Raw genomic sequence first — 24,963 nt, forward strand, 5'->3', positions numbered from 1 at the left:
CTTCTGTTACTGGTAACAAACTGCGTACTCTTAAGGGTAGTGTGTCCCTGTGGCCTTCCTCCTACCACCATAATCGGGAATGCGAAACAGCTCTGGCAAGGCTGCAAGGGAACATCGTTCCCTCTATATGCAAAGAAAACGAATCGTGGAACAACTTAGTCGCACCCAATCTCAAGAACGGTGAAGAAGGTTAGGTAGAGAAATAGAAACAATTGAACTAGAGCTACAAGAATCATACACAACCCAGGAGAGGCAAAGAGAGGAAAAGGCCATCAGTGAAAAAGAGAGAAATCCAAAATATTTTTTCTCCTATGCAAAATAGATAGAAAAACCACATCTAGTATCGGGCCCCTGCGAAAGGGAGATGGAACTTTCACTGATGACAACAAAGAAATGAGCGAGATACTGAGGAAACAGTACAACTTTTCAGCGAGCCACTAAACTCACTCAAGATTGATAACCCAAATGAATTTTTCTTGGATATGATACCAACATCAAATCATATATCAGACGTCACCCTATCCCCACTGGATTTTGAGGAAGCCATAAACAGTATGCCTATGCATTCTGCACCAGGCCCTGATTCTTGGAACTCCATATTCATCAAGAACTGTAAAAAAACACTTATCACAGGCCCTTCACATTCTTTGGAGACAAAGCCTAGACACTGTGTTATCCCTGACATACTAAAAACAGCAGAGATAGCACCACTTCATAAAGGAGGAAATAAGGCAGAGGCAAAAAATTACAGACCAATAGCACTAACATTTCACATCATAAAAAAATTTGAGTGCTAAGAAGTAAGATCACAAAATACATGGAATTACAGCATCTCCATAACTCTGGACAACATGGTTTCAGAACAGGGCGCTCTTGCCTGTCACAGTTGCTGGACCACTATGACATGGCATTAGATGCCATGGAAAACAGACAAAACGCCGATGTGATTTACGCAGATTTCGCAAAAGCCTTTGACAAATGTGACCATGGTGTTATTGCACATAAAATGCGTTCAAAAGGAATTACTGTACCAGAAAAATAGGCAGATGGATCTACAATTTCCTGACTAACAGAACCCAATGTGTAATAGTCAACAAAATAAAATCCCGTCTATCAACCATGAAGAGCTCAGTCCCCCAGGGTACTGTGCTTGCTCCAGTACTTTTTCTCATCCTCATATCGAATATAGACAAGGACACAATCTATAGTACTGTATCATCCTTTGCAGATTACACTAGGATTTTCATGAGAGAAGATAACATAGAGGACATGGCAAACCTCCAATCAGATGTAAATCAGATCTTTCTATGGGCTACAGAAAATAATATGGTGTTTAACGAAGATAAGTTCCAGCTCATGCGCTACGGAAAAAATGAAAATATAAAAACGTAAACCACGTACAAAACGCAGTCAAATCATAACGTAGAACGAAAAGACAATCTAAAAGATTTGGGTGTACTGTACTCATGTCGGAAGATCTTACCTTGAAAGAACACAATAAAGTAGCCATCACAACTGCAAGAAAAATGACAGGTTGGATAACAAGAACCTTTCACACTAGAGATGCTGTACCGATGATGATACTTTTCAAGACACTTGTGCTCTCTAGAGTGGAATACTGCTGCACAATGACAGCCCCTTTCAAAGCTGAAGAGCGTGCAGAGATCCTTTACTGCTAAAATCCACTCAATATAACATTTAAACTACTTATTGGGACTGACTAAAAAGCCTAAATCTGTATTCTCTTGAGCGCGGGCGGGAGAGATGCATAGTAATCTATACTGTACGTGGAAAATATTGGAGGGGCTGGTCCCAAATCTGCACACAGAAATAACACCATATGAGACCAGAAGGCATGGCAGGATGTGCAGAATACCCCTGTTGAAAAGCAGAGGTGCAACAGGTACTCTGAGAGAGAACTAACAACTTCAGAGGCCCGAGACTGTTCAACACGCTTCCGCTACACATAAGGGGCATAACTGGCAGACCCCTCACAGTGTTCAAGAGAGAACTGGATAAGCACCTCCAAAGGATACCTGATCAACCAGGCTGTGACTCATACGTCAGGCTGCGAGCAGCCGCGTCCAACAGCCTGCTTGATCAGTCCAGCAACGAGGAGGCCTGGTCGACGACAGGGCCGCGGGGACGCTAAGCCCTGGAACAACTCCAAGGTAACTCCAAGGTATCATTGTTGAATGTCCTGACTTCCAGGATGAGTGTGTGTCTTGCTTTCCGACTGTACCCTGCGGTCACTTTTCCCTTGATAGAATTCTTGGTGAATCGGATACTTTTGATATTGTTCACCTTATGCGTTTCTGTTCTCTTATTGGCATCCTCAGTGATATTTAGCGCGCTCTGATTATTCCGCACATTTGATGGTGCTACATAGCCTTCCCAGCTTGGTGCCTTCTTTGATAATTACTTGCTTCCTTACAAATGAGAGGTTTAACTAATGTACTGTATTTTGATGCAGACTTTGCAATAGTTTTCAACAAATGTGACCAAGGAGTGATAGTTCATAAAATGAGATCAATAGGAGTAACACGTGAAGTGGGGCATTTGATTTTCAACTTTGTCAAGCAGAATGCACAGTGATGGTCTACCAAATAAGATCAGGGGAATTGACAGGGTGGACAAAGGCAAACTCTTCAACACGGGTGGGACACGAACAACGGGACACAGGTGGAAACTTAGTACCCAGATGAGTCACAGACGTTAGAATTTTTTAACTGTTAAAGTAGTTAATAAATGGAATGCACTAGGAAGTGATGTGGTGGAGGCTAACTCCAATCACAGTTTCAAATGTAGATATGATAGAGCCCAGTAGGCTCAGGAATCTGTACACCAGTTGATTGACAGTTGAGAGGCGGGACCAAAGAGACAAAGCTCAACCCCTGCAAGCACAATTGAGTGAGTACAAATTAGATCAAGCTCAAGTGCAGTGAAAAGCTCTTAACCCCAGGGCACAGTCCTTGCAACGCTGCCATTTCTCATTCTTATCCCAGATATAGACAAAAATACTAGTCACAGCTTCGTGTCATTCGTTGCAGAAGATACAAAAATCTGCATGAAAATTTCCTTTGTTGGAGACTGAAAAATTCACGCAGATATTAATTAATAAAGTTTTCGATTGGTCAACTAAAAATAACACAATGTTTAACGGTGACAAGTTCCGGGTACTTAGGTATGGTGGAAACGAGGAACTTACGAAACGCAGTTTGCAGAACACAATCAGACCAACCCATAGAAGGAAAGCAACATGTAAGAGATCCGGGAATTATGATGTCTGATGACTTTATATTTAGTGAACATAATTGAGCAAATATAGCGGTGGCCAGGAAAGTGATAGGATGGATTATGAGAAGGTTCAGATCCAGAGAGCTTGTGGGCCGCTCCAAGCAACAGCCTGTAGGACCAAGTAATCACAAGTCGAGCCTGGTCTCAGGCCAGGCTTGGAGAGTAGAACTTCTCCCAGAATCCTCTCCAGGCTTTTCTGTATCTGGCTGAATACTGGCAATCAGATGACTAAACACTTGACGAGCCCCCAAGGTTAAGAAAACTCCGTAACTGTACAATATATGTGATATTTATTAAGATATTAGCAGATCTTTCTTTGCTAATCTAGTTTTCAGGGAAAATATCTTGTTGTATGATAGCTATTCTGACATGAAACTACATCAAAGTCAATAATTTTTTTTCTCTACTAAGGATTCTTATTTAGCATTAAGTAAGATACCTTGATGCTTTAGGTACAAGGTTCATGATACCTTAATGCTTATAAACCTCATGGCAGGTCTATAAGTTGATACAAGAGACACATTTACAATGTTAACTAGCATATATACATTTTCTTCTGTCCTACATAGACAGGGTTAGAGATCTGTTAAACATATAGTTCAGTGATTTATTGAACAATCAACCACAGAAGGTGATTGCAGTGCTTATAAAATGCTAATCTAACCTACATACAGAAATATACAGATTTACGTCTGCCCTACATAAACAGTGTTTGATGTGTCTTTTTACATAATGTCATTAATGTGCATTTACAAAGGTGAAATGCAATTCTGAACGGCTTCCACATATTCTGTAAACACATACATACAGATGTATATACATATACACATTCATATACAGTACATACATATTATAGCTGTGCAAGGATTAATCTAACATAACCTATAAATGCATAATGCACATTCTGAGCTGTGAAAATACTGTAGTACTACCTCCATAAATGTAACAGTAGTTTGCTAAAAGTATTCAGTAATGTAAATGTTCATATCAAATGGTTTCATTTATCAAAGGCAGTATAAATTTGCAGGTTGAAATAAACTATAGCACACAGTGTACTTAATTTGCCCCTTGAGTTTTTTCATATCTGGTAACCTCCAAAGTTTGAGGCTAAGTTGTCTTGTTGACAATTTGCTCTATACCAAAATCAATGACATCCTTGCCTAACCATGTTCTAATCAAAATTGAGTTAATCTTGGTGAACTACAGTATACTCATCGCATCCAGAAAGTTAAAAGCAAAAATCTGTATATATCACGACAAAATGGTAGGGTTAAGGTCAAGATGCTATAATATTCTGTTGGCTCCTTTTTACCTGCAATTTTTATACTACGTAATCAAAATAAACATGAAAACTGACTTGATAGCAGACTGCAAATTTACAATCAGTTGTCAACAACTTTTTGATAAACATAATGTTCAAAGGTGAGAAATTCTAATCTTTTCTGTACAGGTATAATTCATACCTTTGAATAAGATTAAGATACAAGACATAGATATTTTCATAAGATGAAGTGACCAAGATAAGAGATCTAGGAATAATAATAATGTAATCAACATAGCATCAGATACAAAAATGATTGGGTGAAAAATGAGCTCCTTCAGAACAAGAATGAAACATAAATGATAGTTCTTGACTTTTCAAGGCACTGGTACGTTCGTGTGGAATATTGTTTTGTGATCACATCACCCCTTCAAGGCATGCAATATAGCCTAGCGAGAAAGTGTGCAGATATGATTTACTGTCTGCCTTGAAACTATAACTTTACTCTTAAATTAAAACAGAAGAGAGGTTTTTTCACATGGTAAATACTAAATCTGAGTCCCAAAGCTACATAATAAAATTGTCGCAAACTGGTGTGAGGTATGTAGTAAGTGGAAAATAAATCAAGCAAGTAATAGAGATGCCCATACACAATTAGAGGAAAGTGTGAACATTAAAGCTTCATACGTTTAACTATTTCCTGCTAACAAACATTGGAAATATTGTGGGAAAATTATTTCATCTTTAAAGTTGGAACTTCACAATTTGCTTCTGGAATTGTATCAGCCTGGTTCTGATTAAGTGTGCTACTTAAATTAATGGACCAGGCATTTATCAGCAAAGCTGTGGCAGAGCAACTTCAAAATCGACCAGTACGGAACAGTACAACTCAACCTTGGGTATTAATGAGACAAACAACATTGATAAGGTATGTGTGTACAGGTTTATGAAGGAGTGTTCGCGAGTAGCCACGCCATTTTTTCCTCGACTGACAATATACAATATTTTGGTATTTATTTACTTGGTGTGTCATTATTTTATCAAAGTAAAAAAAAAAGATAACTACAAAAGTTTATTAATGCCAGAAGCTTAAAAAAAAAAAGAAATGTCACTATTTAATAAATAGGATGCATGTTGATAGCTGAATTGCCACCTGATACAAATAATCATCAGATATTTATGGTTAGTACAGTGTATTAACACTACTTGTCCTAGCTGTCTCATGAATGAAGTAAAAGAAAAATGCTAAGTTTATTAACTTGACAAAACACAGTTTATTATGAAACTAGTCATCAAGGTACATGGTGCATACCCAAGCATGGCTTAAATTGTAGCTGTGGAGAGGATGTCTTTGCTGGCAATTTTTGAACACTGGATTTACTACCCTTATCTTGAGGTTATCTTGAGATGATTTCGGGGCTTAGCGTCCCCGCGGCCCAGTCCTTGACCAGGCCTCCTTTTTGTTACACACCCTCCCAGGAAGCAGCCCGTAGCAGCTGTCTAACTCCGAGGTCCCTATTTACTGCTAGATAATGGGCATCAGGGTGAAAGAAACTGCCCATTTGTTTCTGCCTCCACCGGGGATCAAACCCGGAACCTCGGGACTATGAATCCGAAGCGCTTTCCACTCAGCTATCGAGCTCCCTTACCAACAGTACTCGCCTTAACTTTAAATTAATACAGTTTAGTCTTACTGGCTTATTGCTTTCTCCTGTCTGTACTTTTTACATGCTGTCTGCCTTGTCATGCTGAAACACACTTGCCTGATATTATTGCCAGGCACAGTCTAACCTAACTCGAGTGTCTACTAAAAAAAAATCTGCAAGAATAGGCCTTTATGGGCACTTAGTATTTTGTTTAAGATCTACCAGGGCATTTTGATCATTATACTTGCCAAGGACATGTATCCTTAATGTCTCCTTAACATGCCTTAATTTAAAAAATTAAAGAACTTTCCTTAAATTCACAAATTTCCAAATTATGTGCCAAGTGCGCTGTCAATTAGCCCGAATAAGCTTATTTGTAAAAATCACTTATGTTATCTTGAGATGATTTCGGGGCTTTTTAGTGTCCTCGACCAGGCCTCCACCCCCAGGAAGCAGCCTGTGACAGCTGACTAACACCCAGGTACCTATTTTACTGCTAGGTAACAGGGGCATAGGGTGAAAGAAACTCTGCCCATTGTTTCTCGCCGGCGCCTGGGATCGAACCCAGGACCACAGGATCACAAGTCCAGCGTGCTGTCCGCTCGGCCGACCGGCTCCCTCCCCAATTAAATGCATCATTTAATGCTACAAAATTAGACTTGTTCTTTTTCTGTCATGTTTAGATATGTCGTCTTGTGCAGTTTAGCCTGACTACTGCTAGTATAAATCTTTTTAAGCAAACAATAATGAAATGTGAAAAATATATAAGCTCATTGAAGCAATGGGGTTTAAAAAATGTTCAGGTGAGAAGTGTTATTCAGTAAATTCAATTTAAAATGTTAGGATAGACTGGATAAAATAAACGTGGAGCTTAAAACATCCAATCCAAAACTTTCTAAGTAATAAATAACTTACAAGGAATAGAATAACCAATTGCCAAAGCATATAAAGTCTGTCTAAAACATGTTCCTTTGTGGAAAGCCAGAAAGATAATGCAGACAGCACTACAGAAGAAAAAATAACGGAAATGTTTTAGCAGACACGACTATCACTACAAAGAAAGAAAAAATTTAAACAGGGAGATTGCAAAAATAGAAGAGTCTGAAGCAGTCATATCAGATTGAAGAAATGCAATAAGAAAAGTCATACAAGAGAAAGGAAAATTCCAAAATAGTTTTTCACATGCGAAATTGAAATATATAAAACCTCCGTCAGTATTGGGCCTATGCTTAAAAGACATACTTCATACACATGGGACGACAGAGAAATCGGTGAAGTTCTGAAAAAATATGAGGACTTTGTTTAGCACCTAAATAAATACTGTAGCATGAAAGCGGAAGATCCAGACAGTTTCATGTGCATGATATCCAAACCCCGGAAAATATAACCATTTTCAACACGAACCTTACTGCGAGTTGTTTTCGGGGCTTAGCGTCCCTGCCGCCCGGTCGTCGACTAGGCTTCCAATGTTCTGAACTCAGCACATTTTGAAAGAAATTGACAACATGCCCAGGTTCAGACTTATGATATTCAGTACTGTATTTATAAAGAAATGCAAAGTGCCAGTAGCAGATGCCCCTCAATGTAGTGTAGAGAAATAGCTTGGATACTGGGGAGATACCAGAAGCACTGAAATCAACAGTTATAGTTGCCCTACACGAGGGAGGGAGGGAGGAAAGCATTGGTTAGGAATTATATACCAGTCACATGTCCCACATTAAAGTTTTTAGGAATCAAATCTCTAATTTTATAGACCAGAGCAGAAAGATAATGCCTTGTGCACCTGCTTGACCACTTTGACAAAATCACTAATGCATTAGAAGAAAAACGGAATGCAGATGTATGGACTTTCTCAAGGGCATTTGATAAATGTGACCATGGAGTAATACCACACAAAATGAGAACAGGTAAAGTAGGGCGATGGATACCGAATTTTTTGTCAAACAGAATGCAAAGAGTAGCATCTCAATCAAATCAAATAGTCCAAGCACAGTGGAAAGAAAGCTATGTACCTCAGGGCACAGTCCTTGCACCGCTGCTTTTCCTTATTCTCATATCAAATATAAACAAAAATACAAGTCACAGGTTTGTGTCACCTTCTGTAGATGAGAAAAAAAAACATGAAAGTCTTTAATTGGGCAGCAGTAAATAACATGATGTTTAACATTGATAATTTCCAGGGGTCCAGATTCACGAATCCATTACGGAAATACATACGAACGTATACATGTTTCCAAAATCTTTGCCAGCATTGGTTACATTTATCAAACAGTTTACAAGCATGAGAACTTCCCAATTAACTGTGGTTATTGTTATAAAACAGCCTCCTGGTGCTTCGGAGCTCATTAAATGTTTAATAATTGTAAATGTAGTTGCCAAAGATTGAAAAGATGTACAGGTCTGTAAGTGCTTGTGTAACTGCTTTGTGAATTTGGTCCCAAAGGAACTTAGGTATGGTAAAAATAAAGATCTTGAAAAAATTACATGGTACAGAACAATCATATATTGTAGTAGGAAAGTAATGAATAAAAGATCGGGGAATAATGAAAATAGAAGATCAGCGAGAAAAATAGTTTGGATTACAAAAATCTTCAAATCCAGGGATCCCATCACAATGCTCATACTATTCAAATCACTTGTGCTGTCCCGCCATGCTTGGTACTCGCTCTCCCCCTCAGCAGTTAGAGATTGTTGAAATAGAGGGAAACAGTTTTAAAGAAGATATACTGCATTCAAGACACAGTAAAGCCCCTAAAATTATTGGGATCATCTCAATGCTCTCAGAATGTATGTACTCCCTAGAAAGGAGATGGGAGAGGTATCAAATAATATAGAAATGGAAAATGCTGGAGGGTCAGTTTCAAACTTTCACAGTAAAATAGCAGCATACTGGAGCATATGATATACTCTAGAAGGAAATGCAGAATAGAGCCAGTGAAGAGTAGAGGTGCTATAGACAGAGAGCACTGTATGAACATCAGAGGTTCACGGTTGATCAGTATCAACTAAGCAGAGAGCTCCACTAAGTTTCTTGCAAGCAAGGTTCTACTGGATTTAAGTAAAACTTTTACCCTTTGAAATTTCAGGTTAAAAGAAAATCAGGTATACATTTATCAAGGCTATTCCTATTTTGATTATAAATTACATCCTGAACATTTATTTAGTTTGCCAGTTCTGGTTGTGACCAATTGGATTTTTAGCTGTTGCATTTAATACCTTGATAGATATTGCACCAGGTGTCAAACCTTTAGATACTTATTCTCTGAAATTGAATAGCCAGTATGGAAATTTATGTATTCCTTAGTACAGTTGAGTTATGACAATGGCACCTTAATGAAAGTATGGTAAATCATATGACATTTTACTTAATTGGCAGAAATAAAAAAATATAGTTTTGTTCTTACCAAAGGGTATTTGGTAAGTATTTAATAGGCGAGAAAAGTGTTTACGAGGCCAACAGTTTTAATTTTAGGTTAGGAATAAACGGATAATAGGTATAAAATAAAATTTATAGGTTTATCAATTATGCAATTGGATATCACTGGTATGGGTTGAATTAGTAAGTTCATTCTCAAATTGTGCACAAGAGCGTTAATTTTGAAATTTGTGAAGATCAGAGGCCTTCTGTGGGATGGCTGGTGCTGACCTCTAGGAGAATGTTGATGGAATTTAAAAAACTTGATTTTTTATATTTATTTTTTATATTTTTAATGAACATAAGGCTTGATAGATGGGGTTATCCTTGTTTTTATTACTGTATTAGATAAAACATTTCAAATTGGACACTTAGCAAATTGTGAGAATGGTCTGACTACACTACAAACACATCCTTACTACTACAAGCATGCATTTCCACTGTCATAATCCTGGCTACCAAAATAACTATACTCCTAAAACCATTGCAAACATAATTACTACCAGTTGCCCTAATGCTGTTGAATCTGGTTGTATGTCTATTGTCATGGTGGTTGTAAAAAAATTCCAGATTTCCATTTAGTATTTTGACATTAAACAAACTTTTTTTTATGGCTCCTTGTGTTGGATAAATCCAACCCAATCCATACCTGGCCTTTGAGGGTAATTATGAGCCTAACAGGGACCAGGACTACTGCAAGGGGCAGTGTCCTTGCTTCTTGCTCCTAAATTACCCTTGCCAAATGAGGGAAAAAAGAAGCCACCAGAAAGGTCGACAAGCCACCCCACCCCCCAAAATGAATTTGCATGGTAAACAAAGCATAGAAAACAAACAAAATGCCAAACTGAAAGAAATACCTGTTTGCCTCGTTTCTTGTGTGGACTGATTTACTGTTCACTACAAAATGCTTGGCCTAGTGTGACCATTACTAGATGTTTTCTGGTGTTAAATTGCCCATTCTAGGTTATTTTCCCTGGTGAGTTCAGGTGGCTGTCCCTCAGGATAAGGTCTGTTAGAAAGGTGCTTTGCCCGTAGCATGGCAAGGGTCTTGACTCCTTTACGAGGTTTTGAGGTTCTATGCTCCAAAGAGTTAGGCATTGTTGATGAGGGTTGTACAGAGGGGTTTGTGTGCTCTTTTTTACAACATGCTGCCCAAAGACAGCCACCTTTGCCTCTAGGTTATTTTTGGAGTTTGTGGTATTTGGTGAGTGGGCCTTGTGCATGGTGTTCCTGCTTGGTCTACTCTTTGGAACCTGGCAAGAACTTTGTAGTTTCCAGAGGGTTTATTATAGACTGGCACTCCAATTCTGCCCATACAGGGTGCAGGTTTATAGGATATGCTTTGATCTGAAAGTATTTTGGTCATTCTTACTGCTTTTGTCTTGTCACCTGATGGGATGGGGGAGCGACGTTCATCATGAGGCCTATAACTGTAGTTGAGTCGTCCTTCCCACTGAAAATCTGCTGCCTTCTGTCTCTTCAAAGGGTATTGTGGCCACAGATCCTTCCCTGTGGTGATATACCTTTCTGTTAACTGTGCTGGGTGCAGAACGCAACTCTGTCCTGGTGCCTTCATTTCCTGAGGTGTCGGGCTTGGGGTGAGATGCCAAGGAGGGTGCCTGGGTGCCCTCTCACCCTGATTGGTCAGTAGCACTCTGCAGAGGGAATGTTATACTCTCCAACAATTTTTTAACCAATTCTTACAAAGCTTGCCGCACCATAAAGAGTCATTTTATTAGTTCAGTACAAAGCTCTTTTTTTTTTATTAATCTTGTGACAATCTCATCATGTTAATTTAAACTTAGAATACCAATGTAATCATCATTTGGTTTTGTAGCCAAATGGTACCCTGTTTGGCCCCTATCATTAATTCCAACAGTTTCTGGCTCAACAAACCAGAATGCACAACAGAAAACAGGAGACTTTCTCACCCGTAGGCTCATGGGTGATTTTTTTTATGTAAAAACCATAAATGCTAAAACTGCTGAATTTCCAAATCCAGCTTGATAAAGTCATCAGGACAAAGATAATGTATTAATCGTAATACCTCCTCAACCCTGGAGGTGTACATTGCCTAATAAATGTTTTGCTTGGTGGTGCAGCATGCCTTAGGGTCTGAGTATACAGTAACAGCACTCTTATATAGATACAATCAAATTAGTAAAGTCTTAATGTATATACATAGACATGGATACATTTTTCAAAGTTCTTAATACAATATAAGAACAAAGGTAACTGCAGAACCCTATTGGCCCATACGAGGCAGCTCCTATTTATAACCACCCAATCCCACTCGTATACATGTCCAACCCACGCTTGAAACAATCGAGGGACCCCACCACCATGTTACGCGGCAATTGGTTCCACAAATCAACAACCCTGTTACTGAACCAGTATTTACCCAAGTCTTTCCTAAATCTAAACTTATCCAACTTACACTCATTGTTTCGTGTTCTATCTTGTGTTGATACTTTTAATACCCTATTAATATCCCCTTTTGTTATGTCCATTATATGCAAATAAGTCATACACATGATCATATGAATGGGTATTAAATGCATCAACTTCTATATTTTAATTACCTAATGATCCAAGTATAAAGGCAGTTACCTAATAAAAGTCCTAATACATTTTCTCTAAACCCATACATAGACACGGATACATTTTACCCTGACACAGGTACCTAGGTTTTCAGATCATTTTGCTGTATCAAAAATGCCCAGCTGACGCCCCTCAACGGGTCAGTGTCGATGGAAGGTGCGCTAATGTTATGGAAAACTAGATTTAACCAGTATATTCCTTAGGGATTTCCCTTTGACCCATGCCAACATAGGAGGTAAAGGTGGGAAGTTTTGCCATGCCAGATGTTCTTCCCACTTCTTAAGTCAATCCCATTAGTTGGTCAGTTCACAGCGGTGGTGGAGGCCAAACTCGTCATTAATTTCAAAGCTTTATATAATAAAAGTGTGCTGGGAAGACTGTGCACCATGATCGTATCTCTCATCCTGTAACTACACTTGCGTAATGACACGATGATTATGATCACGAGAGAGATTGCAGTAAGAATAGATAAAGATAATTCACTATTGTTGGTGCTTGGTGACTTCAACATGAAATCGACAAGACTGAGAAGCCTATTATAATCTAGATGAGAATGAGGAAAACCCCCAGTTGAAAAACCTGATTTTGAGAGAACAGTATGGGGAAATTAGCATGCTCTTCAATGAATTTTATTGGAAAGACTTTAGTTGGGCATGGAAGTAAATGATATGAAAGAAGAGGCCAAACCCTCAAACATAACAGCAATACAAAGAAGCAGTTACACAGCAGCGAGAAGAGAAGCGGAAAGGGATAGCAGACAAATGTTAAACAGAACCAGGCCTATTCTATAAATTCATTAAAAGCAAATTGCTGGTGAATAAAATTTTGACCTTAAAAATGGGGAACAGATTCGTGGAGAATGAAAAGGGTGAAAACACTGAACAAACAGTTACAGTGTGTGTGTGTGTGCAAAATGAGGTTTTCAGAGAATATCATTGAGTACACAGAAGTGTCTCGAGGAAAAGTTGAAAATATGCTCAAGGAGCCAAGTAGGGACAAAGCAGATGGACCAGACCGAGTTTCACCTTGGGTTTTGAGGGAATGCACATCAGAATTCAGCACTACTACAATTGATTTTTCAGTGATAAGTGTGTACAGGCATCTTGGCAGATATATGGAAAGGGCCAACAAAGTTCTAGTCTACAACAATGGTAGTAGGGGAAGACCCTTTAAAATATTGGAAAAAATAATTAAAACCAAATGAGTAGAACACCTGGCGAGAAATGGTATAATAACGGACTATGGTTTTCAATCAGGATGATCCTGTGTAACAAATTACTGTACTTAATTTCTATGATAGCCACAGTTTCTACAGGAACGAATGGTTGGGTTGACTGCATTTATGTGGGGTTTTGACAGTTCCAAGGTTCTGGTAACTGGAATATGCTGGAGGAGTGGCAGGGAGACTTCTGACATAGATGAAAAATTCTGACAAAAGTAAGGGAAGTAATCAGAAGCACTGTACAAGACTGGGGAAGTGTTACCAGTGGAGTAACACAGGGTTCAGTTCTAGCACCAATAATGTTCATTGTCTATATAACAATCTTCAAGAAGGAATATATGTCTATAAAACAATCTTCAAGAAGGAATACAGAATTATATGAACATGTTTGCTGATGGTGCCAAGCTAATAGGAAAGATAAGAAATTTAGACGACGATGAAGGGCATGATTCATGCCCTTCAAGAAAGCCTGGAGAAAATAAGTGTATGGAACAGCACTTAGCAGATGAAATTTAATGTGAATAAATACTGCGTTATGGAATGCAATCAGCCAAAGTGATGCAGTGAGTTATCCAAAACTCTCATAATATGTTTGTTTGCAATAATACCAACCACATACTGCTGGGTAATGATACCGAATGCAAGACAATCTAAATGGCACTTATTTGCTAAAAGAATCATCTGCATACATACATCTTGTCAGTTCTATATACTAAGTTTGCCCCCTCCCCTCCCCCCTTTAACCCTTTCACGTTTTTGTCCCCATACCAATTTTGGGTGTTACTAGCATCTTAGGCCAAGCGCAAATTGCTCATCAATATTATACTTCCGACACAAGCTGCAAAATTACTATGCACGGTAAAATGTTCAATGTTGAATATTTAATAAGCTGAAGAGTTGTACTTTATAATGGTATTTTTAAAAATGTAATAAAAGCAAGATAAAATAACAAAGGCGAGTTAAAATTAGCCATCATAATATTGATGACTACAGCGGTCATCAGAATGTTCTAGAGTTTTGAGCAAATTTTGACTGTAGGCATCACAAAAAACGTTAAAGGGTAAAACATTTTTACTGTGACCTATGTGACCTTATTACAATTCCTATATTAAAATAAAAACCAGTCATTTTACACCATTAACTCTTACATGGGCATGTCCTCTGCACCCAGAATACAGGTACTGTACTGTATAAAACTTCCTTCTACCTAATTAATGCCAAATGACACACCAACACTAATTTTGTTGAGCAAAGTAAATGGTGTACACATTACACTTTCATCTCATTTGAATCCTAGCCCTAGAAACTCATTTATTTTATGACCTTATAATTTGTATTTATAAATAAACAAAAATTTATTGCTAAGTAACAATTGAGCAAAGAACAGGATGGACCAGGAGTCAACTGTGTGCTAAACTAGTCTTCATGTGGTTGGTTGGCTTTATTTCACATGTATCTATGTGAACAAACATTACAAACGCTAGTCAGTCTGGGAAGGATCACCGATGGAGTGAAAGGCACAGCCAGCATGAGATTGTTGATTGCTGAGTACCTTGTGTTGTGTTTGCCAACTACTGGTAGTCTAGGAACTTGAGCCAGATTGAGAACCTAAAACATTTGCCTTGTATATAACAGTAAGTCCGCTGGCATCTCTGATGTGCTGACCCGTCCAACCTGAGTGAGGTCACAGCTTAAGATGAGTCTGCTTGCACGGTACTTCACCTTGTTCAGAATTCTAATTCTGATTCTAAATTAAAGGGGGTAAGCGATCCAGGAGAGCCATGCATACTCAAGATTGGAGTGAACTTGAGCCTAATATAAGGTTTTGCAACCCCTGCTGTCAAGAAGATACAAGATTTGCCATAAGGCTGTAAGTTTCTTGGCTGCCTTGCTTGCTAGTTAAAGAACACGACTTCGTGGTGATTGAAAAGTCAAACTTTGTTTGCAAAGTGTCAACTTCATCACTGAATGCTTTTCAGTTTTTGTCACTCATTTGTATTCTTGTCCCATTTGCAATGTTATGTTGTCTTATCATTATTGCCTCTGTTTTATCTGCCACAAATGTGATGCCATCACCTTCCCTATGTAGATATTGCTGCAAGAGTATGATTAATAAGCCTTGTAGCAACTAGTATTTCTTCTTTTCCATATGTAATGGCTAGAGTAGTCATCAGCATAGGTCTGAGCTTCAGGGATGAGATGTAGTAAGTAGATCATTGAAGTAGACATAACAAAGGGTCTAATACACTACCCTGCAGTATGCTAGCACTATTTTAGTGGTTTTCAGTTTCTGCTTCATTGAGAACTACTCTTACAGTTCATTCTTGAAGGTAATCCTTCATTATCAATAAAATGGAACCTGAAATGCTAAGTAATTGAAGCTTTACTAGTAGTCCACAGTGCCATACCTGATCAAAGGGAACACCAAATGCAATAACAGCATATTTTGGAGTCCTCCAGTGCCTGATGCCACTGAGTGGAGAGGTTTAGGAAGATGTCAGCAGCAGTATGACCTTTCCTAAAACTAAATTGTATACCACATAATAACTGATGATGGTAAAAAGTCCTGTCATTTGTCAAAGAGACTGACGCCTCTAGAACTTTTCCAGTACAGTAATTGAAAACACCGATGCTGGTCTGTAGTTACTGACCACTGAACAACTTCTTCCTGTTGTAGACAGGAACTACATCTGCTTTTTTCCATAGGGAGGGCCAAATTCCTTGAGATAGGCAGAGTTTGTAGACTCATGTGAGAGGCAAAGCTAGCAATCCACAAACCAGTTTAACCTTCTCCAGCTTCACTGTTTTACCCATGTCCAATGATTTAAATAGATGGAGGACTTCATCCTGCCGAGTGACAACTTTGGACAGTACAGTACAATACGTGGATCAAGCAAAAAAAAATTCATAAATTTTGTCCTGGAAGGTGAGTTTATTGGGCAGCATCACTCATCTTGTGAGTGAACATAGTCATATCAACATGATCAACGCCCCCAATAAGAAGAAGGGCTATTTAGCCTCTTGAACCCGGATGCAGCTGGGACTTCCTTAACTGTTTCAAGTGAAAAGTATCAGACAAAAAGATTAACATTAAAACAGCATCTATATTTGACAAATAGTTTTCTTAACTTGATTTGGGGTTTACTATTCTACACATATTTCTAATATCTCTTAGATGTGCACGATCTCTCAGGTAGTGGTCAAGGTGGTGTTCTTCAGTCTCACCATAGATTCAGCAGCCCCAATGCTCAACTGTTGTTTCCATTTTGAATCTCCTGTTGTTTTTATTTTGAAAACAGTATTTCTGACTCCCTCAGCCACCTCCCCTTCTTCCAAAATTATTTGGGTTGCCAGCTGCAACCACATTATACTAGAGTATGGATTCACTAATTTTGTCTATCCACCTTTACTCAGTTACCTTGTCATTGTGCTGTTGCTTGATGATACCTCTCTAGCTTGTAGAGGTAGCGTAATCACTTGGGCTGGACAGTAGAGTGATGGGTCGCGCTTCCTGCAGTTTGGCATTCGATACCTGACCCATCCAAGTGATTGGGCATTCCAATTCCTTTCACCCCGTCCCATCCCAAATCCTTATTCTGACCTGTTCTAAGTGCTATATAGTCGTAATGGCTTGGCACTTTCCCCTGATATTTGCCTTCCCTCTAACTTGTAGAAGTGTTTAGGATATGAAGTATTCAATATGGTCTCCTTCAGTGCCCTCAGCAACCAGCACATCTCATTTGTTTCCACAAATTTCAACATGGGAGGGGAATACCTTGGTCATACCTTGGTGGGGTTCTGAGAGTTCTTCTACTCACCAAGCCCAGCCTGGGGCCAGGCTTAACTTGTGAGAGTTTGGTCCAACAGGCTGTTGCTTGGTGCAGCCCACAGGCCCACATATCTACTACAACCCGGTTGGTCCAGCACTTAAAGAAAACTGTCCAGTTTTCTCTTAAATACGTCAATGTTTGTTCCAGCAATATTTCTTGTGCTCGCCAGGAGGATGTTGAACAACCATGGACCTCTGATGTTCATGTAGTGTTCTCTGATTGTGCCTATGGCACTTGTGGAATCCACAGAAACTTGATTACCCTTCCCTGATTGGTTACTACAGTACTTTTGATTTCGATTAGTATTCTTTCAATTTCAACGACTATTGCTTGGTTTCTACTTTTTTTTTCCTGGGGCTTTGTAGTGCTGCTGTTAAATCTGCAGATCAAGCTACGGAGGTTGTTGTTCTGGATCAGGCACTTGCATCAAACCACATACCACCAGAGCAATAGCTCATAGCTCTAGCTACTCGGCTACTAAACACCCACAATAAAGAAGGATCTCAAAGGTATACAACTTGTGGAGAATTCTATAGCACACTTGTCCAATACTTAAGGGGCCCATATTATAGACTAGACAGGTGTAGAGATTAAGCCTAGCTACAAAGTCCAGATACTCAACAATATGTAAATGATAGATTTAAGATGAAATAAATTTTAATAATAAAAGTGAGCTTCTCAATCTTAGTTGAATTAGAGGATGTACATAGTCATTTGTTGTAACCTAGATTTCCTGAATGACTAGAAGCGTTAAGATTCAGGAATGATGACTGTTACTTCCACCAACCTGAGGAGAATTTTACAGTTGGAAAATGCTTTTGTAAATTTGTATCTAGTGCAGCAGGTCACTGATTCATTAATTAACACTTGACTAAATATAGTCAAGGAACGACAGTAATCTTTGTTATAGCCTAGTCCAAATACAATAATGAATTTGATTAAGATACGAGATCGTCAGTTTTATCTTTTGGTTAGGGTTAAGCTCTGTGGTGTGATCAAACTCCTGTGGGGAAATTTAGTTGGTGATATAAAAATCCTATCGGAATGTTACCAAGGCAATTAGGAAAAAAACAACCACCGACCGCCATGATTATTCATATTGGAGTCCAGATTCCTGAGTCTTCTACTTCCAGGCTCAATTTGCTCACCTCCAAGTTGGGCACAATATTTTGGTTTATAAACTGTGGTGTCATACCCAGCTGCTTGGTGAAATTCTATTCACATGATTAGTTGATATTGTGTTTCTGTTCACAGTTTATTAGTCTTTAGTTACTAAACACTCTTCATAACCACTAAAGAAGTAAAGAAGGGTGTATCTGGGCTATTAAGTTGTAAATGTCCAGCAGAAATTCTTGATGGTTCAAAGTAGCCATCAGCACATAAGTTTACATACATGATCAAAACAAGAGTAAATTAACTGTACACAGAACCCAAGGCTCCAGTCACAGGGAACAATATTTTATACTATAAAATATGTTTGTGGAAACATTTTGGATAATCTGCTACTCTAGTAGTAGGATACAGTACTTACAATTTACCAGGAATGTATTCACATACAAATTTTGTATTTATATTTTATGTGCATACAATTCTGTATATATTGTAAGAGGTATGCCAGGTGGTGTCATAAAACTAATAGTAGTGTATGTGTATGACAGCAAGTGGAAGTGTAAAATGGATTCATAAATAATAATTAGATTATAAGTAGAACTCTGAAACTGCTGTAGAAATGGATCATCTGAATTTCTAGAGGCTTGCAGTACAGTGCCTGATTACTTCAGAAATGTGATTACTGCAAGTCAGGAGAGGGTTAGAAATTAATCACTAATACAATATAATACAGTATCCCTCTTTCCCAGTAAATGACAACAGTCAAGAATGGGTAACAGGAGAAAACAGAAAAGGTGGGTTACCTGGCGTTGCCCGGATCTGTCTCCCATCTGTCCATCTATTTATCCATCCATCTATCCCTATATCTACATCTACTCATCTGTCTATACCACTCTCCATCTGTTGATCTATCCATAAATTTATCTTTCCATCCACCTAACCATTACTATTCAACCATCTAGTGTATGTGTGTTTGAAAGTCTGTCCCTCTGTCTTGGTATTATCAGTGTAGTGTGTGTCTCTCTCTCTCTCACTCTCACACACACAGAAAATATAATGTGTGGGTGGTTGCCATTGAGAGGAGCTTGGTGGTGTGAAATCTGAAAAAATGAATAGTTACCCCCTACTCTGATAAAGGGCCGTTGCTTGAGAAGGCTTTGAAACTGTGGAAGAATTTACTGTTTTATGCTAGTATGTGTAAATTGTTGACAGCAGGAAATTTGTTAAATTTTCCTGAGATCTGTAAATAATGATGCATATTTTCATAAGATTTTTTTTTTTTTTTTAAACAATTTGAAAATATTTAAATATGTACAGTAGTTGTCAGGCAGTGCCAAAAATTGTTGGGGGGGGGATCTGAATGTGACCCTGGCAAGCTGTTCCCTTTTGAATTCTGGCCACCCCTGCCACCCTATGTTCATCCCATTCTCCAGACCATTTCCTCTGCCAGTTTGGGTGAGACTGGCCCCAACTGTGTAGCCTTCAACTTTGAACATTCTCTTATAGTATAGTTAAACTAGATTTTTTTTTTTTTTTTTTTTTGTAATGCTAACCCCCCCCCCTTCCCTACTAGTACCTATGGTAATTATCTTAATTCATAATATATCTCATGGAAGCACTTATATCTTAATGTTTAGTTACTTGGACAATATTTTCTTCAAAAGGCACGCAATTTTTTTTTTTATACATCCCAAATTACTCAGCTTGGAAACAAGGTCAAAACCAAGGTGATGAAGTAAAAGAGTTAAGCTCTGTAGCCAAAATTTGGTTATACAGTACAGTAATGTGCTGTAGCACTATATGATATATATATAACAAATACTACATAACTCCTGCACTATGTTATATGCTGGGCTAGTCCTCAGTAACTCCAGTGTGCATGGGTTTGGTATTACAGAGGCATCCACAAAACTAACAGAGCTCTGAACTTAATAATCACAAAAACCAGAACCTGATGTATTCAGAAGTGAGATGATCTACCTGAGCAGTGAGAAAATAATGTACTTATAAGTACTGTATCTCAGTGTATTGGCCTACTTTTGCAATATGTATGGTATTGGTAAACTTTTAAACTTACGACTAGGTCTTCATTTACGGCTGAATGAAAGGGTCAGTGACCAGTCATCTCTCTCCTCCCAGAGGGCTGAGTTATCAAGAAAGACTACAGGAATTTAATCTCATTTCACTAGAACACAGAATCCTATCCAGGTACAAAAAGAGTAGTCAGCACAGTCAGTTCTGTACCAAAAAGGTCTGGGTTCAATTCTTGTATAGCATGGAGACATTTGGGTGCACTTCCTTACACCTGATACCTCTGTTCAACTAGCAATAAACAGGGCTACTGTTCCGAGTTGCATTCTGGGAAAGGTTGGTTTAGACTACGGGAACTTTGATCAACGTGACAAGCGTTCCTATCCATAACTTTGAGAAACCATAACATTTCAAGGGAAATTAACAGGACAGACAAAAACATTTAAAATTGGTTGTATACAATCAAGGGGGACACATATTTAGTATCTAAATGAGCCACAGAAGCATTAGAAAGTACATGTTAAGTATATTAGTGAACAAGTGGAGTGCACTATAAAGTAGTGTTGAAGACTGACTCCATACTTGGCTTCAAATGAAGATATGACAGAGCCCAATAGGCTTGGAAACTTGTATACCAGTTACTTGAATGTTGAGAGGTAACCAAAGAGCTGAAGCTCAACCCCAGGAAGTACAGTTAAGTGTGTGCCCTACTCCAAGCAATCCTATCCCACCCCCTTACCTATCCATGCTCCATCCACTCCTTTTCTCACCCACTGCTGCAAAGAGCCACTCGTCTTTTTTACAAATTTACTCTCGTTCTTATCCAGTATATTTCAAGCCGTTAATCATGGAGTGGATTGTGACATTTTATGTATTGACTTTAGAAAAGCCTTTGACACTGTGCCTCATGGTAGACATTAATCCAACCCTGCACTCCAGGAGTCATGCTCCTCCTTGACTAAGGAATTTCTCACTCCACCTCAAGGGAGAGTCACTCATGCCAGCATTTGACACTTTAACCTAAAAGTTTTCAAGCAGGTACACATACCCCTGGTGCTCTCAAGTACTGTACAGTATTTATATGTTTTAAGTTTTCTCATCAAAGAGCAACTTGGAAATATAGAGTATTAACACCACAATGTGTATTCCAGTTTTGAGAACTTTGCATTAGAAAGTTAGAGGTGCATGGTATTGGGAGGGTTATTGTAAGCTGGATTAGGGCATGTTACAATATGGTGATAAAAATACATGAGAAAATCTCTGGAGCACGATGGGGGTCAAACCAGTGTTCTGGGTATCCTCAGACACTAGCCTTAACCCATAAATCATGATTTAACCTGGGATCTGACCAAATCCACTAGGAGTCTTCAGACTCTTGTAGATTTTGGAAGATTCCAGGTTAAATAATCTTTAGTATATCATGGTCCATACATTAAGATGCACATCTGGGGTTACCCAGGACCAGGACCCTGGTTCCATCTCTGTCCTGCTCCAAAGATTATGTCACGTGTGTGCTTGTGTTTGGTGTCTGACTGTCTTTCTTGGGCCTGGGGCCTTTCCTGCCATTCTTCTTGCATGTATCAGCTGAGTCCATTTTTGTGCTTTTTTGAAAAGCTGACCTCATGTACCGAGGTGCCATCATGAATAAGTTAGTAAACCCACTAAGGGATCCTTCCCAGAAATCAAGGGATGAATGTGGAATGCTATTTTCTGCTGGGCCTCCAATGGGGTTTTGGGTAACTTGGGCTGTCATCTAGTGGTGGTCAGGCATATCATAAGGTATTTACCCCATAGCAACGGTTGTTTGCATTGTTAAGAAACCCTAACCCACCGACCCCCCTTTTTTTTAATTCCTAAAAAAAAAACTTAAATTTCTATACATTAGGGATTTTTTTGCATCAATGGTTTCTATTATGGGTGTTAGTAAGTGGATAGTGATGCCCCATACATAGTGTCCACCTTTTTTTCTAAGGCCCAGGAAGGAAACAAAGGCTTTCAGGATTTTTTTTCCAGTATGGCAAACGATTGCCAGAGGGACTTTTGGATATTATAGGGCACATTCTAATCTTCCACAGGCAAAGGCAACGAAAACATTTTACAGACTAAATCCGTTGCTTGTTTTGTTACACCTGTGCTTTCAGATGGGTTTTCCCAGTTTTGTGGTTGATCTCCAGTCCCGTACTTCCCATGTAGAAGGAGCCATAATCTGGCCATGGCACTCTGTAGGCAACAGATGGGTCTCAAGGGTCTGGTATGTTTGGTTAAAGTTTAATAGAACCACAGTTCAAGCTAAGGAAGCCATTGAGGGCCCACCGGAAAAGGGCATTTCATTAAGCTCAATGCTTGACTTCAACTGTTAGGTGCGTGTTACACCTTTTCTTCCTTTTCATATACAGTACTGTACTGTTCTAGCCTTATTCAACTTGAGAATTTTGCAGCTGCTTGTTATTATTCAACTCAAGCATTTTGTAATTGCTTAATTTTAAGATTCTTGAGGTTACTGCTTAAGTTAAGGAAAATGTCTTAAGAGGAATGAGGATGAATAGCAATGGATATACAGTATACAGAGTAAGATACATCACCATTTTCCTACTACTGTATACTGCTATTAATACCTCAGATTTATTTTACATGGTAACCATTTTAAACAAATTTGTATATGTATTTTAGCTATATATAATAGCAGCTATATTTAGCTATATATAATGTATGTACTGTAATACAGTGTGTGCACTTCCAGATTATTATTGTATGGTGTAATTTATATACTGTAACTACAATTAAGGATTGAGGATTTTTTTGTTCTGATGTCAACACGGTGTCTAGATAAATTGGTAAAAAAATAGTAGTAGAGAAGGTTAAGAATTATATATTTGTGTACCATTCTTTCTTTACAAGACTTGATAATGGTCCAAGATCACTACGTTGCCACTTCTTCATTTTCAAATGTGTGGGCTGGGTGTTTAATTTTCAGCCATGTTATTGTGACTTACTGTCAGCACTTTGAGCCTATACAACTGGGATCCAATTTGAGGGTGTGGAGAGAGAGAATATTGGGGGGGCGGGATGGGCAGTCTTGCCTTTCAATTTTTTTTCAATGATTCTGAGGATCAATGTTCCCCACGGCCTGGTCTCTGACCATGCTTGGTGTGCATACGACCGATGTTCCCTGCATCCCCCTCCTCATCTGTACAAAAGTAGTTTTATTTGTAATATATAATTTGGAATTTTGAAGGAAACTGGAGGAGTTTGATTGTAATGTGTCCCCTCAGATTGTGGCTACCTACCTATTGTCTTCCTGTTGTTAGTTCCTGGAATCAGTGTCCACACAGCCTGGTGTCATTTTGAGGTATTTATGAAGTTCTCTTTTGAACACCGAGAGGTTGGCTAATTATGCCCTTAATATATAGGGGGAGAGTGTTGTAATGTCTTGTTTCCATACTGCTCATTCGCATTGGGGCTTAACCCTTGCACTGCACCCGACATATTAAGGTGTGTGTGCTGGAGTGCCATCCAGCATGTGATTATGTTAGTATATCATAAGATATACATATACAACCAGGCTGTGATGCCCATGTCAGGCTGCGAGTAGCCGCGTTGACCAGTTCATCAACCAGGAGGCCTTGTCGAGGACTGGGACGCTAAGCCCCAAAATCATCACAAGGTAAGATTCAAAACTCCCATGCATACAATGGGGCGTACATTTGCTTCCTCAGGCCTTCAGTAACCATCTCCAATCTTGATAAGAACATCCTGAGTCCCTCACCTTTCTTCCTAGGGCTTAGTAACGTGGCCTAGGTTACCAAGGCCTACGAAATGTTCATAAGGTCATAGCTTTAGGAACATGTAGGGCAGCCATACTATGAGCCACTGAAATTTTAACAACAGCAAGTGAGTGATTACCATTATATATTTCAAGCAAAATGTGTGCTATGTTCAATTACTGTATAAGATTTAGGCTTGTATATACTCAGTATATATTAGTATGAATAAATACATGGTGTGCATATATATTTATATACAGTACCGTACATATATCTGTATATATGTATATTTTCAAAGTTATACATAATGAACACCATCTTTGACACACAGATACAACTTGCTGGAGTGAAAAAAACTAAATTAATGAAGTGGGAAACATTGAAAATAAATTTACAAAGTTATTCCCATATGGCAACTCACCTCATTAAAAAAAAAGTCTAGGCCACTACAATTAAACTACAGTAGATAGAGACTTTTTACTTAGATTTTTGTGATTCCTGGGGTGCTAATTAACAATACCAAATGAAAAAATACTGTTTTTGGAACAATATATTTTTGGCGCACCACAGTAATGTCATTTTAATACTGTACATGCGCAGTGCAGGGATTAATCTCACCCATGCTCTACTGTTCTTTCACTAGGCTCAGTCCATCTCGAGGCAATTTAGAATCTTTATTCATGGCTTGTTGCAGTTGTAAAAGATGTGATTGGGAAAAAAAGTATTAAAAATATATTCTGTATTTGTAGCTTAAAATTTAAAAGGCACAAAAGTGATCAGGTATTT

The 24,963-nt window shown here is 38.6% G+C and overlaps 1 protein-coding gene across 4 annotated transcripts in view; it reads left to right on the plus strand.

Annotated features, from left to right (window-relative positions):
- The window catches only part of LOC123755892 (uncharacterized), an 86,539-nt gene that overhangs the window by 9,540 nt on the left and 52,036 nt on the right, over positions 1–24,963 (plus strand). The window contains exon 2 of one of the 4 annotated variants that reach the window (XM_069300116.1): positions 23,686–23,762. The exons of the other annotated variants lie outside the window; for them this stretch is intronic. The gene's annotated coding sequence lies outside the window, so the exon portion shown is untranslated. The remainder of the gene's footprint in view (positions 1–23,685; positions 23,763–24,963) is intronic. 4 annotated transcript variants of the gene reach the window in all.

This window comes from Procambarus clarkii, chromosome 43 (genome assembly GCF_040958095.1).
Source record: "Procambarus clarkii isolate CNS0578487 chromosome 43, FALCON_Pclarkii_2.0, whole genome shotgun sequence".
Lineage (NCBI taxonomy): Eukaryota > Metazoa > Arthropoda > Malacostraca > Decapoda > Cambaridae > Procambarus > Procambarus clarkii.